At 43.7% G+C, this 18477-nt stretch overlaps 1 protein-coding gene across 5 annotated transcripts in view; it reads left to right on the top strand.

Annotated features, from left to right (window-relative positions):
• GLIS3 (GLIS family zinc finger 3) overlaps nt 1-18477 on the top strand; it is a 448764-nt gene that overhangs the window by 189514 nt on the left and 240773 nt on the right. The window lies entirely within an intron of this gene.

Consider the following 18477-nt stretch of genomic DNA (forward strand, 5'->3'; position numbering starts at 1 on the left):
TTGGCTGTGGAGCGTCTAATTCTGTGCCTAAACCCACATGAGATCATTTTCTCTGGGCTTTTTGATTCCCCCGGGAAAGTTGTGCCTCCCTTTGCCTGTAAAGCTCGCCGAGTCACCTGTCGTCCCCCACGGGACCGGCCGTGTCCGCGCCGTCCTGACCCCCACGGACGGCACTGCGGGGAACAGACGAGGCCAGGCCGCGGAGAAGGTTCCGGGCGGCTGACGGCCGCGGTCCCCACAGGGCCTTCTGGACACAGCAGCCGCCTCCCCCCGGGGGGAAGCCAGGGGGTCCCTCGGGTCACCAGAGCCCCGGGCTGCAGGAGCGGTTGGAGTGAGTGGCGCGCTTCTGTTGTTCGTAACTTTCTGTAATGTGTGATAACAAGGAGCAGTGTATGGTAACAAAGAACACTCTGTTAGCACGAGTTATTTTAACCACCGGCTTTCGGCTGCTCAGCCTTTTTTCCCCTTCTTCCTCACAGCTCCGTTTCTGGCTCCACGTCTCTGTCACCCACCTCCACCCCCTCCCCAGCTGCTTCCTCCCCGGCTCCTTGTGGGAAGTCCTTCCCCGTGGCTGTGTCTCCTCCACCGCGGAGAACCTGCTGGAGGCTTTTGGCTTTCGCAGCATTAGCAGTCGGCCACTGTCTTTCCCTCTCCGCGCGCAGACCTTTCTCGCGAGGGGTTCTTCACATTTAGAGAACCCCCAAGATGGTGGGTCGTGTGTGTGTGTGTGTGTGTGTGTGTGTGTGTGTGTGTGTGTGTGAGAGAGAGAGAGAGAGAGTTATGACAGGGATGGTAGATCACAGGTTTTGAGGGGTTCAGAGTTGTCTCTCTTCCCAGAGGGACTCCTTGCTGAGTTTTCAAGGCTACTAAGCCCCAAACACAGAGTAACCTTTATTAAACTGGGCCTGGAAAAGTTTTGTTTTGTTCTTAAAAACCTGACCTTGGACTTTGATTGGTAACTGGGCCCCGAGTGACTTTGACCCGGCGGAGAGAGGTGGGAGATCAGATGTGACCATGGTGCAAATGGCTGTGAACCCAGAGTGGTCAAACAGAGGCGCTCTCTTTCTCTAGAGGTAATTTCTATGTGCATTCTCCTGTATTCCGGCTCGAATTAGCAGGTGAGACCAGAAATTGTCAACGTAGGCAAAGGATATCTGAGACAAGGGTCTCCAGTAAGCTTTACTAATCGTCTTGCATCAATTTCAAGGCTGAGAGTGATTTTATAGCTCTCCTTATACTTTGTGCAGTGGAGTTTTGTTTGTTTGGCTAGGTTTCTAAAACACACTGCATTTTTTTTTCCCTCAAATCCCTTTACTCTGAAAACTTGTACGTGTCTTCAATGGTATAAATCATCCCAAGAAAGAATATGTTAGCAGTCTAGAGATTTCACTGGAAAAAATCCCTGTGGCTTAGCTGTGTGCCCTTTGAAAAGTCAATTAACATCTCCATTGCTCATTTTCTTTACCTGTAAATGGAGGGGGCTCTGAGCAACCCTAATGTCTTCTCCATTTCAAACATTGATTAGTAATTGGACAGATTCAGAGCTGGAAACTGGATTTCACTTAGTATTTCAGTTCCGCAGGTCTGGTAGCAGGTACCGAGAGGGCTGAGGGTAGGGATGATAGACTGATAGGCTCAGTTGGAAAGAGTGTGGTATTGATTAGTGATGTCTGCCTTAAATGCAGCAATTAGGGGTGGTGGCCTGTGTGTGTGTGTGTGTGTGTGTGTGTGTGTGTGTGTGTGTGTGTTTTACCATTCCTTCTCTAGCCCTACTAAGAAAGTCCATAAGGCAGTTGTGTTTTCATTTAGCATGCACCGCCCCCCACCACCACACATACACCCCTGTCATCTGCACCAAATTGTTGATGAAAACCCTCAGCATGTGCTCTATTCCTTTTCTGGATTATTTAGCTTCAGTTAAATCAGATTTCTGTTTCCTGCTTCATATGTCTTAAAACCAAAGGGAATAGAGAAAAGGGTGTGTGGACTGCTCATTTGAAACACATCACTACTTCAAACCAAAACCTTGGTCACTTGCAGAGGATCGGATACAAAATTATAGCTAGTTACCCCTCTAATCTAATATAGCATTGAGCCCTAAAATGTGACTTTTGTATGATCATGGTCCTAGGATCAAAAAGGTACGGAGAATTACATACGGGAAGTTATATAAACTCTGCCTTAAGTCTGTTTCACAGGCGACTACTAACGTTTTTTTTATAATTGCTCTAGGATGTTTGACAAAATTATGTTTTCAAAACATACCCAGGTGAAGAATGGAGAGCTAAAACAACAACAACGACAACAACAACAAAAAACCCCCAGTGGTTTTAGAATGCTAGATGGGGACGGGTGATGTAAATCAGATTTCAAGGTTCATCTTGACCCACTGTCTCTCGGGACACTGATCAAAGTTTGGTGAATCCTTCTGATGCGGAGTTATTCATTAGAGTTCTCAGCACATAATTATGGACTGTCAGAAGATTTCGGTTTTGTGTAATAAATGAGTAGCATGCCTGCGGCTTGCTGAGGTGTTTGGCTTAATAAGCTCATAAGATGGGTTGTTTTTCTTCTCCCTCAAGACCTGAGCAGACTGGCTTATGTCTTGTCCACCCAACTCAAACGAAGGTGAGCAGACCAGGATTTAGATTTCTTTAAAACTTTGTTCCTAAGAGGAAGACACACAGCTTATTTCATGCCCTTTTCCTTTGTTCTTTCTTCTTTTGAATTGGAGGCAGAACAGATTTTGTTTTCATGCCTAAATCTTGGTAAGGATGTATAAGTTTTCTCCTACCACGCGTGGTTATATACAGTAAGATGTTAGTAAATCGGTGCTGATAAGCCGTGCCACATTTAAATTGCTGCCTGCATGATACTCTTACCTGGGGATGCAATTATTTCCCTTGGTTTTGACAAGATGTCAGGTGTGATATGCACAGAGCAGAAACATATCCTAAGACACTATAGTGCATTAAAGATCTTTCCAGAGGAAAACTCAAGTACGTGTCTGGGGCTCCCACTCTGACTCCATCCTCTGCCATTGTATGTTTGTTTATATTTAGATTATTAGCTGATTATGAAGGGGCATTTAAGAAGCATGAACCATTCTATTTAGTGATCGTAATTAACAGGGGTTCCTAGGAATATTGTGCCTTCATTTTCAGTATAAAGAGACAGAGAGCAATTCGTCGTTAGTCATTCTGCCGGTAATGGTGGCGGAGGCACTTTTTTACAGTAGCTTCAAGGAGGAAATACAGGTGGCTACTTGCCACGGGATTGTATTGCACACCTACTGGGTGTGCTCACTGTTGAGAATACAGATGTGTGTCAGATACAGAGCCAGCCCGTGAAAAGTTTGCAGTCTAGTTGGGGAAGTATGTTAGGATAAGCTAGTTGCTATGAGAGACCCCCAGATCTCAACGGGCTCACTTTTGAGTTTCCAATGAAAGTTTATTTCCATCTAGTTGGGCACTTTTCGTACACTCATCCAGGGACCCATGCTCTACCTGCCTTGGCTCCTTGACCCTGGAAGCCTACAGTGCTCTCTCCATTTAGCCAGATGAGGAGCGAAGGAAAAGAGGATTGCATATGGGAGGTCTGAAAACAGTCCCTACCGTTCCTACTTCATCGGCTACAAAGGAGGCGCATGGCCAAATGCAGGTGCAAGGGAGGCCAGGGAATGTAGTCTGATACGGTGCAAGCCGACAGCCTCTGTCCCCAGAGGTGTACTTGCTTATAGCAGGAACGTGTCACAGAGTAGAAAGAGTTGAATGTGGTTAGGGCAGAAGGGGCAAAGCCCTGCCTGGAGAAGCCTGGGAGAGAGGAACTGGATGCCTTAGAATATTTTGAGAAGAAATCAAGCAGGTCACGTTTATACCAGTTGAGTCTGGCAGTCATGTTCCCGCATAGCGTGGCGATCCTTGGTGCTGTGTTGGGATTTGAGCGTTTGGACTTGGATTGAACATGAAGCTCATTGTGTAACTCAGGTGCAGCTACGGGAACCGTGGCGGCCTCGGTCACTCAGTCTTGGAGCAGACTCTGGCGTCATGACCGAGAGCCAGCCGGCCGAGGCTGGAGAAATGCTCCACAGAGCCTGGCTGTGGGACTCTGGTTGGTTTGTGGACCTGCGTGTGTACAGGGGCCTTGAATGGCAAAGAAGATCCAACAGAAGGCCTGGCGTTGGGTGTCACTGCTGACCAGTCTTGTGCCGCGGGCCTCCCCACTTGATCTTTCTCAGCTTTGACATCCATAATACATCCTCGATGCCTTTAGATTGCTTCTGTTGGTGACTCAGTGGGATTTCAGGTTTCAGCTGACTGTAAGATGCGTCTTATTTAGGGCCAAGATTAGAGTCAGAAATCTAAGGGGATGCCAGAAGCCCATTCATCCAAATAAAGAATATTTTACTGTAATATTTGAAGTAATCAATATTAATACCGAGAAATCCATGTTGGACAAAATATCAAAATTTAAAATAGGACAGAATCAGTATTCCTGATTTTTCCTTTTTTTTCCAAATGTTTGTTTATTTTTGAGAGACAGAGAGAGATAGAGCGTGAGTGGGGGAGGTGCAGAGAGAGAGGGAGACACGAAATCCGAAGCAGGCTCCAGGCTCTGAGCTGTCAGCACAGAGCCCAACGTGGGGCTCAAACTCACAAACCATGAGGTCATGACCTGAGCCAAAGTCAGATGCTCAACCGCCTGAGCCACCCAGGCGCCCCCTGATTTTTCCTTTTGCCCCGGCTCCAGTATGGATCAGCACAACCTGTTCATGATATTGTCGTTACCTAAAATTTTGATATTTTGTTTATCGTGGGCTCTTTTGTATTGATGTTGATTATTGAAGGTATTGCGCCAAAATGTTACTTATTTTGATTACTGTTTTTCGAGGCCCCTTAAATTGTATATTTGAGATGAATGCCTCACAGCTTATCCTAGACTGAGCCTTGGTTTACTTTCTTCTGTATCCCCAGTGCCTAACACAATGCTTGGGAGATGCTCAAGAATGCAAGAATATTGGAAAAATAAATGGGTAAACTAACGGGTGAGGCATCTTGGAATTGGAAGAAAGGATAGGAAGGTTTGGGATTATAGCATGCAGTCACTGGCTGAATCGCAAAGCCAGGTTGCAGAGTGGCCCAGTGAGCCCAGAGTCACTGGGTCTCACCAGCTGACAGATTCCTACACACTTTTACAACAGTATTTTCCAGATGGATCCTTGTTTGTAGTCTTAAACGATCGTGCATATTTTTCATCTTTTAGGAAGGACAGTACTCATAGTATCTCCTCTTTTATCAACAGATATCTGTCAAATACCTACCTTTCTCTTTTTTTCTTCTCTTTTTAGTTTTAGTTTTTTGTTTTTTTTTTTTTTTTTTGCGTGTGTGTTGGGGGGCAATGTTTATATTTGCTTATCAGTAGCTACGGTTTATTGAATTTCTCTTGTGTGTTGGATTTTTTTTTTTTTCCATGATCGCAGAAACCTTTTGAGGTAGTGGGTTGGATGTTTTTGTTTTTGTTTTATGTGTGTATCAGAGGAGGAACCTCTTCTGACCCTGGCTCAGAGTCGTAGAGCTAGGATTTCAGTCCTGGCTTCTCCAGGTTTCTCCAGAGCCCAGGCTCTTCCTGGCACTGAGGACAGGCTTGGGGATGAAGGTATTTTCCAGGTTGTGACCTGAACTGTGTCCCCAAAGCAGAGGAACAGAGGAACTTTCCTGGAGAGGGAAACCCCATCAATGGAACAAGGCCCTCCAGGTCTGCAGACTTTTCTGGATCGGGTGGCCTCCCTGTCTCGCTGGCTTCGCCCTGCTTTGCATGTGCTTCAGGAGTTTGTGAAAGCAGCCTGCCTTTCAGAGCACGCACAGGGTAGGCATCGAGGCCATCTACTTCCTAGTCAGGCTTTGACCAGGATTTTAAACAAGTCAAGTTCTCTGGACTTTCATCTTTTCTTCTGTGAAGAGGGAATAATTCTGACACTTCTCACTTACCCCCTTTGTTGTCAGTAGTTGAGAAGGCACAAAGAAAAAAGTATCTGCCCGTCATAAATATCACCTATGCAAAATATTTGGGATTTGCTTCAAAAGCAATATGACCCCATTTTCGGGGGATCAAAGAAGATAAAGACATAAGTGGAAAACCTAGCTATCGTGGAAGATGGATACAGGAAAACCACCTCTAATGTGAAATATCTTGTTTGCATTAAACTCTTTCATGTTTGAAGAGTTTGAGTATCACCAAGACCTGGTTCAATTTAACAATTGAAAAAGAAAAGCTACATGTTTAGCGAATAGCCTGGACATTTTTTTTTTTTTTTTTTAAGAAAAGGAAGCTTAATGGATTTGGGGGGTGGGAAGGAGGCATTTCCAACTTGAGATTTCTCTTACTCAGGACTGTCAAGGCTCTCTCTGAGCTCTGAAGTAGCTAAACACACTTTCAGTGGCTTCACTGAAAGAAAGAGGAGCCAAGAACTCTCATGCCAAACTTCAAGCTGGAGCAGATTTTTAAAATCATGTTAGAAACCTCTGAAAGAAGGACAGTTGTAATGAAAGACGCTGACGTATTCTTAACGGTAGGGATGGCAGTGACACAGGGATTCCTCTGGGTTTCCTTTTGTGGTCGGAAGATGGGGCTGTGGATGGGACAGTTATGTGCGTGGCTGAGATCTTGTGTTTTGCCTGAGCTATTACTGGGGCCACACAGATGTCCAGAGAGCCCTGGGACCGTGCAAGAAGAATTACCTAGTTATAGAATCATAAGATTTGGAAGAGAACTCAAGTTGTATAGATGAGTGGTTGCCAGACAGGGTTCCACCGAACCCAAGAGTTTCACAGAAGGATGTGGGCGGGGAAGGTGGGGGCAGGGCTCTAGAGAAGCTGCAGGCAGGGGGTGGGGCCAGGCAGGTAAGGGGCAGGATGCTGCAGGCTCACAATTTAGCCAAAGCACCTGTGCTTTTATATATATTGAGTTTGGCCCAAGGCTGTATTTGTGAAAAGGATTTCATTGACAAAAATACTTTTAAGATGGCCGACCTGGTTTAACTTTCTCTCCGTTCAGGAATTTCCTTTACTATATTCTGGATGTGAGGGAAATGCTTCTGAATTTACCAGCCCCAGCGATAGGGAAACTGTATCAGCCAGGGTCCACTAAAGACACTGGAATCCCACCAGTCATTTTAACAGAGAGAATCCATCCTATAGAATTGTTAACTGGGTATTAGGGGAACGAAAAGGTACAGAGGAGGACGAAGCAGCTGTCACCCCTGGAGATGGGGGCAAGGAGAAGAAGTCAGAATGATGAGAACTGAGGAGCTCAGGAAAGGGTCCCAGGGAAGAGCTGGGAACCAGGTCTCTGAGGAGGAAAGTACGCTCATGAAGCTGGTCCCAAGAGCCCTGGAAAAACTTCAAAGTGTAATCACTTGCGGCTGCCAAGATGGGGGACTGTTCCTGGGGAGATGCTGGAGGGGACAGAGGAATGTGGAAGGAGCCAGCCTTTCTCCCTCTTGGGGTTTTCGTCTGGCGCTCCTGTAGGTGGAGGCCAATGGGGGCGCCCCCAGACCAGCCCGGCAAAGGCGGGATGTGGCTGCAGGTCCCCAGCCCCAGCATCACAAAGCACAGCACAGAAGCTGAGAGGTAGCAGCTTAGCAACTGGCACAGGAACCCACTTTCCCCCAAGGTTTCCTCTGATATTGTTGAATCAGCCTTAAATGAGAAACAAAAGTCCTTTCCCTTTGGAGGGAATTAGGCTCCCTCCCTAAGAATTCTAGGTGCACCCAACCCCTTCAGCCTGCCTGGAGGACGTGTTGAATAGACATTTCGGTTGTCATCCTCTGGACACCTTTCAGTGTGTTAGTGTCTCTTGTAAATACAGTTCTCATTTTGTCGGCAGCTGCTGGAAGGCTCGAGACCGTGCATACTTTTTGTCTTAGCAGTTCTACCTCTAGGAATTTATCCTTACGAATTTTTCATGGTTCTGCATAGAAATTTAACTATGAGAGTATTAATTTTCAAAGTTGCTGACAATTTTTTTTTTGCATTTCGTAGAAACCAGAAATGTTCAAGAATGGGAGATTGGTTGTACTGTGGGGTACCCGGCAGGTAGTATAAGTGACGATGAGGAAGAAAGTTTAACAACATGAAAAGAAAGTCCAATTATGTTTTTAGGTAAAAGACACATCCTCATCATGTGTCGACTACATTTGTTGACGAATATGTCTTTTATATCTTCACTGGGCAATGCATAGGCAGAGAAATTACTGGAACAGCCAGGACACTGGGAGCTGCCCCCTGACTGTATGACTGTAAGCAAGTCTCTTAAATAAGAACTTAAGTTTCTGTATATGGAAAGTCCGGAAGTTTGCAGTCGATGATCCTTCTTAGACCGGCATTAGCGGTAGATTCTGTGGTTTGGTGAAAATGCCTGATGGACCAAATGAAAGCAAAATCCCATTTACTGAGATCATGGTTGCTCTGTAGGTGACATAGGTGGCTAGGACCGGGTGACTGACATATAACTGGGTCCTGTGTTGATGATTTAAACAAATGCCATCTAAGAAGAGATCTTGGAACAGGGATAGGGCCCCAAACATGGCTCTTCATGGCATTTCCAAATGATTGGAATAGGGAAAACAAAATAAATCTTTGTTGTAATAAGGGATCACTTTATAAAATATAGAGTCACAAGAGGATGTAATTAGTTGGGTAGAATCACCAAATCTGACAATGGACGGAAAGAGTTTAGAGATTGACAACTGAAGAGACAGACAACAGGGATGTGGCGGAGTCTCCCAAGAGGGTGGGGTTTGGCAATATCTACAAAGTACTATGAGGAGGAGAACTTGAGTGTTTTCAGAGGCATATGAGCCACAAAAGGCTAATAAGAAAGGAAGTGTTCAGAAAAGATAACTAAATTCCTAGAGTTTCTGTGACAAAGCCCAGGTGATGAGAATACCACATCATGGCTTAGGTGAGGCACTGTTCCAACCTCAAATCAAAGCGTGGTTTGGGGACCCACTTGGAAATGACCCTGCTTCTCTAGAGACTTCCTGGTTCACAACGTTGACCATCCCCAGCCTGGGTATAGCTCGACAGTAAGTTGTCAAGAAGACCCTAACCCCGTGGGTTGAGAAGGAAGGAGGAGATAGCCAGCTAGAGGGGAGGTAGAGACAAAGAAATGCTAGAGAGTGGGAAGAAAGGATTGCAACACACTCCTTGTACAAAGTTCAGTGAACAAAACTGGACACCCACACTTTGGCGCTCAGTTTGTATAATGGGATTCTGTGAGTTACTTTTTCAGTAACTATTTTGTGTTCTGCATCGTAAGCAGGGGTTTCTGTAAAACACATCAGATACACACAGACCCATCGCTAAACACTTCCTGGGTGCCAGGTGCTGCTCTGTATACTGTGCATGTTTTCATTTATTGGAACTCCCCATTAATTCTTTAAGGTAGATGCTCATTATTATTCCCATATCAGAGACTAAGAAACTGAAGTAGAGAGAAGTTAAGTCCTTAACTAGGGAGGATTTGAACCCAGGCAGCCTGACCATGACTTACACTGTCCACCACTGTGTTATGTTACCCTGTACCTGGTAAGTCCTGGTCAGGGCTGGGGAAGAGTGGTATGTTACCCAGAAGGGACCATCCTGAGTTTCTGCTTTGTGGCTATGTATTGTATCTCCCAGCCAGTTCTGCCCTTGTCATACGACAAGGGTCTATGGATCAGCTCTTTAAGCCTGGGAATGGAGAGGCGGGCTCCTTTTACAAGTGAGTCCCAAAGTATGGTAGCTCGTGGATGTTTCAGAGTGACGGGAGTGCTTACTCAAAATTCTGAGCCCCATCCAAGATCTTCCGAATCTGAAGCTTGGGAGGTGTGAGACCCGACGATCGGAAGGTGTAACGTAGCCCCAGGTGATGTGGGAGTACATGAGATTTGAGAGCCACTGCTTTAAGCATCCTGTATGTAGATGAATGTTACCCATCGGTGCTCTCATGCAAGCCCGACTGTAGTGATCATTCTTGTAAATTGTTGCGGACAAATGTATCTCTGTCTCTACTGTACTATAGAAGTCAGGTGGTAGGTATTAGAGGAACAGGTGTAGAGCAGGAATGTAGTGGCTACAGGGTTATAAAGCTGGTTTCCAATTTGAGTTTGGCAGCCATTTAAAAAAGAGAGAGAGAAGCACTTACTTCGGGGGCCAATATTTGAAAAAACAAAGCAATAAACTCAAGCAAAAATGGATTATGACTACACACACCATGCTCTGTGGCTAAAGCATATGCTTTTATTTCAGAGTTATTTTACTACTAATTTGGGCTTTCAGTTCTATTTGGGGCTATATGTGAACTATAAAATGATGCGTGTAGCTTTGTTAGGCTGCTCATGTATATCACCAGGTTCTCTTTGTAAGATGATTTTTTTTAATGTTTATTTATTTTTGAGAGAGAGAGAGAGAAAGAGAGAGAACAAGTAGGGAAAGGGCAGAGAGAAAGACACAGGATCCGAAGCAGGCTCCAGGCTCCAAGCTGGACAGCCCAGAGCCTGATGCGGGGCTCGAACTCAAAAACCGCGAGATCATGACCTGAGCTGAAGTTGGATGCTTAACCGAATGAGCCACCCAGGCGCCCCAACGGGTTCTCTTGTTGAATCCACTCTACTTTTATAGAGGAGAGAAACGAAATAATCACAGCATCTGCACAGTGATACCACAGCAAGAAGGTACAGTCTTGTCTCAAAAGCCAGTTCTCTGTAATGTGTAGAAATCTCTGTAATAAGCAGGATGTCAAAAAAAAGTTCATGCTTGGCTAGACTTCTCAGTAAATTGTAAAGAGAAAAAAATGTCATGTTTTATTTACACCGAATGTATTTCATACATAGGAACTAAATCTCGATAGCTCAGTAGTGGCTATTTAAAATGTCCCTGTAAGTTTTATAGAAAACTCTTCCTGTTCCCTGAAAATTAACCCACTATTGCCCAAACATCGTTGATGGATTGAAGACATTCTGACTCCACTGTCCGGGAAGAATGGACCCTCCCTGAAACTCTACCGGCTCTCCATGTGGGAACATTGTATATTGGTCCTTGTGCAGTGATCAACTAACGACTTCATGGCTTGACCCTTTTCATAATAGCCCAAACCGTGCAGTGGTCGTGAATAGCACCGAGCGGTCCATCTTTGAGGGATTGGAGTTGTGCGTGAGCCTACGTTCAGAAAATGGTCAAGCCTAAATGTCATTGAGGTGAACTCTAACACGGAAGCTGAGTAGCTTGGAAGCAGCCCAGAGAATAAAGAAGCCCTGAGAGAGGCTCAGAACTGGAAGTAGAGGATGAGGGGACTATTTCCATGATTAGAGAAGGCGTCCCTGCCTAGCTTCGCCTGGCCTTCTCTAGCATCGGAGATGACCGGATGATCCAGCAGGAGAGTATATGTTGAGCTCTATCTTTTATGTTGCAAGAGCTGTTGGCTTCATTCTCTGCCTAAAAGGGTGTTACCAAGGCGGGGAAATGCTACCCATTTGTTGCTTGTCCTTTTCAGGTCTGTTTCTTGATATTGTATTCTATCTTGCTTTGTGATGGATGAGTTTGTATGGTTTTTATAAAACTCTCAGGATAAGTTTTTAAAAAATGTTTATATATTTTGAGAGAGAGAGAGAGAGAACACACACAAGCAGGGAAGGGACAGAGAGAGAGGGAGAGAGAGAATCTCAAGCAAGCCCAGCGTTCTCAGTGCAGAGCCTGACGCAGAACTCGATCTCATGAACCATGAGATCACAGCCTGAGCCAAAGTTAACAGTCAGATGCTTAACCGACGGAGCCACCCAGGCGCCCCCTAGGACGACTGACTTTTAAAAAGATCTGTTAAGAAATTATAAGTTATAACACCACCTTAGTAGGTTTTCCAAAGAGTAAAAATGCCAAATCAGGAATTCTGGGTTCCAAGGAAGATGGCAAAGGGAACACTGAACTTGATCCATCCTGGCAGTCCCAGGAGCAGATCCACAGGAAGTAGTAAGAGCTTCTTAAAGGTAACCGTATTGGCAGCTGTCTCTTAAGGGTTTCCCTAGTACTCCGTTGCTTAACACTTTACAGATATCCATGTACTCCTTTTAAGAGTCAAAATCTGAGGTCCAAGATCAGAAGCGCACATTGGTAGAGACTTCAAGGCCACGGATAAATTAGGAATAGTGCATTTCAGACCCTTATTCTAATTCAGCCTCAGCACGCTGTGTTGGCAACGCTGGTATGGTTTGGTGTCGGGACAGTGAACCCATCCTACTTGCATTTCCCTCAGATCATTTCTGGATTGTTTACGGGGTTCTTCTATACCTTGAAGAAAGAAGAACTACAAGATTTTGATGAAAGATGAGTACTTATGACTTTATTTCCTTATTCACATTGGCCCCGGGGTTACCTGGCAGATCTCTGCCTTGAATATTTCCCATCACGTTGTCCCTTTGAAATGTACCCATAGGCTTTTGAAGCCCATGCCTTCCTGTGATGCATTGTCTCCTGATTTAAATTCAAGCAATGCTTTGTGACAATTGCTAATTCCTGAGTGGGAGCTTTTGGTGTATTAGCATGCTTTGAAATTGAAAGGCCTTACAGATCTCTTTGCATAATATTGGTCAAAGTATCACAAGCCAGTTTTAGGGGAAGAAAAAAGATCCTGGTGGTGAAAGGAAAAAATGATGACAAAGATAGCTGTTTCCTGTGAGTGTACCTGTATGTATCTCTCAGTAGTAAAGTATAGATGCATAAAGGACGGGGCGGGGGGGGGGGTGGTTAACCTTGCTGCCATGTTTGTAAAGCTCTTTTCTCTCTTAGCAGGGCTGCTCTGGCTGGCTCATAAAGGAACTGTAAAAAGCTTCCTAGTAAATAATTGGAGACTCACTGGCACCAGATTAATTAGTTGATTACTTCATTGTTTAAATATTTGAGTGCTGATTACTTGGGGTACAAGAATCTGAATATTTGGGGCAGAGTAAAAACTCCATTCCTACTCTCTCGCCCGAGTGGGTGAGTACACGCACACACACGCACAAAGGGACCACCACCTCCTCTGGGGTCGCTTTTGGCCCCAGAGGGTTTAGAGACACCACACTTGTGTCTGGGGACATAGTCACCTGTATCGGAGAGATCCCAGAAACAAACAGAATTTCCCAAGAAATTGTCCTTATTTTTCAGTTTGTTCATTATCCTTCCCTGGAGGAAATCTGAACTGATCCTGAGTCATTATCTATTAAATTGTTATACTCAAGGGAGAGGAATTTGGCGCAGAATGGATCTGTCTAGAACCTTCTTATAATGAGGGGGTTAGCTAACTAAAGTATCTGAAGCACTTTTCTCTAAAGGAATCTCAGCTATGAAATCTCAACTCCAGCAGAGATAGTGAGGACAGAATTGAGATCCAATACGTAAACCATATGTATATACACAATACAGTATGGAGTGTGTGCGTGTGTGTGCACGTGCCTAATGTTTTGAATCAGACAGCATCGCTTGAGTATCTTGGTTACACGCAAATGCAAATCGGACCAACTGGACAGTGGGTGAAACGGCTGCTTGAGTGCCCTGGAACCACGTTCCCTGGGTCCCTGCCTCGCTTCGACAGGGACGTCACACGTGGTTAGGGCATGCCCAGAGTTTCTCTCCTGTCATCCACAGGCTTCACTTCCCCGATGGGAACTTTGAGCGTTATACTGCATGCTGGAAAACGCATAGTGTCCTTGGGGTTGGTTTGTCTTTAAAATCCGCCGTGGTATTTTAGAACGATTCCCAAATCTTTCATAAAAGAGATTTGGCAAAACAGCAAAACAGCTGTAAAAGGCCCTGGAGTAAATTTAATGGCTTAATTTCCCTGTAAGTATGCACCGTAGACCAAAAAGCACCCCTCCGCACACACTTTCATTTCAAGGTACTTTCTGCCTCAATCTGAAGTAGGCCTGCAGTGGGGGAAAGAAAAAAAAAAAACCTTTTGATGTTCGGTGGAAAAAAATAGCTCAGTGTTTGACGGGTAGGTTAAGAAGAAACTTTAGGTTTTTCAGACAGTAAGTGTCTGTGAAAGCCACTGTAGATTGTGACACACACAGGGACTGGGGCCTTTGGTGTGCTTGTAGGCCATGCACATTTAAACCTATTAATGATTTTTATATGTAAATATCTTATCTCTAATCCTGCTCCCTCCTGGGGATAGCAGCTGGAAGGTTTATGAGCCTGGGGTTTAGAGGGCTGAGGAGCTGTTCCAGAAGCTTAGCTACCAGCCGGGCCGCCCCTCCAATGGTTTTAGGTCCAGAGGCAGTAAGGAGACCCAAAGGAGCAACCTGCAAGTCTCAATATCTGGAAGACAAGGTCGCCAATTAATTCCTCAACCGTAAAGTTGTAGAGCTGGCCGGTATCTGAGAAATCTACTCTGCTCAGCAAGTTCCTACATATTCAACAAGGCATTTTTATTGAGCCTTATCCGAGGCCCTCCAGGCTTCATAAAACTTTGAGTTTTATGGTATTTCTGCTAATCCCATACATTTATTGGAACTAACTCTGTTGGCTGGACCTGAACAAGTCATTTATTTTTCTGGGCCTTAGTTCTCTATGAGTGAGACTGGGAGGTTGGATTATCTAGGGGTTCTAAAATCCATTATTCTGATATTCTTTATTAATCAGTGATCAGAGCTGATTTACTGGTCAAATCTGCATTGAGGAGAGAAATGGAATGGACATATTGCACACACACACACACACACACACACACACAGCAAAAACCCCCAAAACCCTGTAGTCCAGAAAGAAAACATGCCCCTGACAGCACTCTCTCTCACGGCTTCTCCTTGTGGCTGGTCAGACTCCTCTTGTCTCCTGGCGGCTGTTGTAGCATGTGGACTGGACTGACTGACATCAATGACAGAAGGGACTGTCTCTTCTGAAACTCTTGCTCTTGGAGGCCCAGGGTTTTCTCCCAATATTTACTCTCTTGTTTCTGATGATGAAGATTAGACTTGGTCATTGTAAACAAATTAGAAGGTACAGAAAAATCTACAGGAGGACAAAGGCTAAATTCACCATTCAGAAAAACACTGAACAGTCTTTGGATATCAGTTTAGTCATTGTTGTTTTTTTTTTTTTTTTTTTTAGTATGTATTTGTCTGCCTTTTTTTTTCTTTTGTGATTTGGAAGTTGAAAAATCCTGTTTTTAGCTTAAGATTAATTTTATAATTAAATAGTGTAGAATTTTTTCTCCAGTCATCAAAATCATGAATGAAATACTCTCTCGATTCTCTCCACTTACACAATGTAAGAAATATAACGTCCTTTGAACAACTTCACTGCAACTGGAAGTTTAGAATTCAGTCATTATGCTAATTGGAAAATGACAATTTGAAAATGACTGTTTTTATTACATTTTACATTTTTTAGTTTATTTATTTATCTTGAGAGAGAGGGGGAGAGAGAGAGAGAATGCATGCCAGTGGGGGAGTGGCAAGAGAGAGAGAGGGAGAGAGAGAATCCCAAACAGGCTCTGTGCTGCTAATGCAGGGACTCGATCTCAGAAACCATGAGGTCATGACCTGAGCCAAAATCAAGAGTCTGATGCTTAACCTAACTGACTGAGCCACCCAGGCGCCCCCCTACATGTTGCATTGGTAATTCAGGAACAGTTTTAAGAATTTGCTTTATATTTTTATAATCTTATAAATGACATTGAATTTCAATTGGAATGTTTAGTTGCTGAACTCATGCTTACCACCAGCCCTTTCGTGCCAATACTTCTCCATTTTTGAGTTCTTCATTTCGAGTCCTTTCTTTACCAGCTGGTGGTATTTTGAGAAGTCTTTCGGGAAGAATATGTAGCATAATGCTTTCTGAGGAGTTTTCCTGTTCTCTTTACTCAATAGAGATGACTTTACGGGATCTCGAGGGATTATATCATAATCTTTTTCTTTCAAAGTTCATTGGTTGTTGCCTCATTTTATTTCCAGCTATTGATATCGTAGAGGAAAAGTCTGGGATCAGTCTTTGCTAGTACTGTGGTTTTTTTCTTGCTTTGATGCTTATGTTGTTGTTGTTGTTGTTGTTGTTGTTGTTTTTCTCCTTGAAACGAGACATTATTAATGTGTGTTCTCTCCCAGAATGCAGTTTGCTCTTCCCTGTCTTACTTGGGGCTTAAAAGTTTGGCAAGTTTGGTTTCCAACCCTGGGCCATTCCTAGCAGTTTTCTCTCCACGAGGATTTGCTCTGCAGTTTCATACACACAGTGCCTACCTGAATCTTGTTGCAAAGACATGTCGGAAATTCTCAGAAATATTCTCGTGGTTCTTGAAGTAAAACTATTTCACAGGAATGCTTTTCCTCCGATCCTTCATGGTTATTTCCTTCTTTTGGCAACAACTTTATATAGCATTTTTTTTAGCATTTTTTTTTTTTTTAACAAACCATCTTTTCCTTTGTTCTGTGCTCTTTCTCTCCTTGTTCAGTCCTGTAAAGGAGCTGCTTTGTATCAGCGTAGAATAGTGCCGAGACAGTGCATCAGGCAGGGTTCGGGCAGCAGAAAAACCGCACCAGTAATTTGAATAGAGAAAATTTAATGTAAAATATTATTAACCAGTCAAAGCATCAGAAGTGGGAAGAGAAGTCCCTTCTTCTGCTATGACCGTCTAGCTTTTTCTATTGGCAAAGCATAATATTACACCACTTGGCAAAGGAGAAATTTATAGCAATGTCCAGCAGAGCAAAACAGGGTAGATTTGGAGTTCACAGTCAGTAAGCTGGTACCCAGTAAGCTGGGCTGTCTGCGGCTCAGATGAAAGAAGGAAGTGCTATTGCTGGGTCATAGGGTAGGTCTATTTTTAATTTTTTGAGGAACCTCCACACTGTTTTCCAGAGCATCTGCAACAGTTTGCATTCCCACCAACAGCGCAAGAGGGTTCCCGTTTCTCCACATCCTTGCCAGCGTCTATAGTCTCCTGACTTGTTCATTTTGGCCACTCTGATTGGCGTGAGGTGATATGTGAGTGTGGTTTTGATTTGTATTTCCCTGATGAGGAGTGACGTTGAGCATCTTTTCATGTGCCTGGTGGCCATCCGGATGTCTTCTTTAGAGAAGTGTCTATTCATGTTTTCTGCCCATTTCTTCACTGGATTATTTGTTTTTTGGGTGTGGAGTTTGGTGAGTTCTTTATAGATTTTGGATACTAGCCCTTTGTCTGATATGTCATTTGCAAATATCTTTTCCCATTCCGTGGGCTGCCTTTTAGTTTTGTTGATTATTTCCTTTGCTGTGCAGAAGCTTTTTATCTTGATGAGGTCCCAATAGTTCATTTTTGCTTTTAATTCCTTTACTTTTGGAGATGTGTTAAGTAAGAAATTGCCGTGGCTGAGGTCAGAGAGGTTTTTTCCTGCTTTCTCCTCTAGGGTTTTTTTGTTTTTTTGTTTTTTTTGTTTGTTTTTTTTTTTGTTTTTGTTTTTTGTTTTTTGTTTTTTTGGTTTTTTTTTGATGTTTTCCTGTCTCACATTCAGGAGCTTTATCCATTTTGAGTTTATTTTTGTGAATGGTGTAAGAAAGTGGCCTAGTTTCATTCTTCTGCATGTTGCTGTCTGGTTCTCCCAGCACCATTTGTTAAAGAAACTTTTTTCCATTGGATATTCTCTCCTGCTTTGTCAAAGATTAGTTGGCCATACTTTCATGGGTCCAAGTCTGGAGTCTCTATTCTATACCATTGGCCTGTGTGTCTGTTTTTGTGCCAATACCATGCTGTCTTGATGATTACAGCTTTGTAGTAGAGGCTAAAGTCTGGGATTGTGATGCCTCCTGCTTTGGTCTTCTTCTTCAAAATTACTTTGGCTATTTGGGGTCTTTTGTGGTTCCATACACATTTTAGGATTGCTTGTTCTGGCTTCAAGAAGAATGCTGGTGCAATTTTGATTGGGATTGCATTGAATGTGTAGATTGCTTTGGGCAGTATTGACATTTTAACAATATTTATTCTTCCAATCCATGAGCATGGAATGTTTTTCCATTTCTTTGTGTCTTCTTCAGTTTCCTTCATAAGCTTTCTATAGTTTTCAGCATACAGATCTTTTACATCTTTGGTTAGGTTTATTCCTAGGTATTTTATGATTTTTGGTGCCGTTGTGAATGGGATCAGTTTATTTATCTTTCTGTTGCTTCATTATTAGCAATAGCACTGCTAGGAATTTATCCAAGGGATACAGGAGTACTGATGCATAGGGGCACTTGTACCCCAATGTTCATAGCAGCACTCTCAACAATAGCCAAATTATGGAAAGAGCCTAAATGTCCATCAACTGACGAATGGATAAAGAAGATGTGGTTTATATACACAATGGAATACTACTTGGCAATGAGAAAGAATGAAATATGGCCTTTTGTAGCAATGTGAATGGAACTGGAGAGTGTTATGCTAAGTGAAATAAGTCATACAGAGAAAGACAGATACCATATGCTTTCACTCTTATGTGGATCCTGA

This window comes from Leopardus geoffroyi, chromosome D4, assembly GCF_018350155.1.
Source record: "Leopardus geoffroyi isolate Oge1 chromosome D4, O.geoffroyi_Oge1_pat1.0, whole genome shotgun sequence".
Taxonomy (NCBI): domain Eukaryota; kingdom Metazoa; phylum Chordata; class Mammalia; order Carnivora; family Felidae; genus Leopardus; species Leopardus geoffroyi.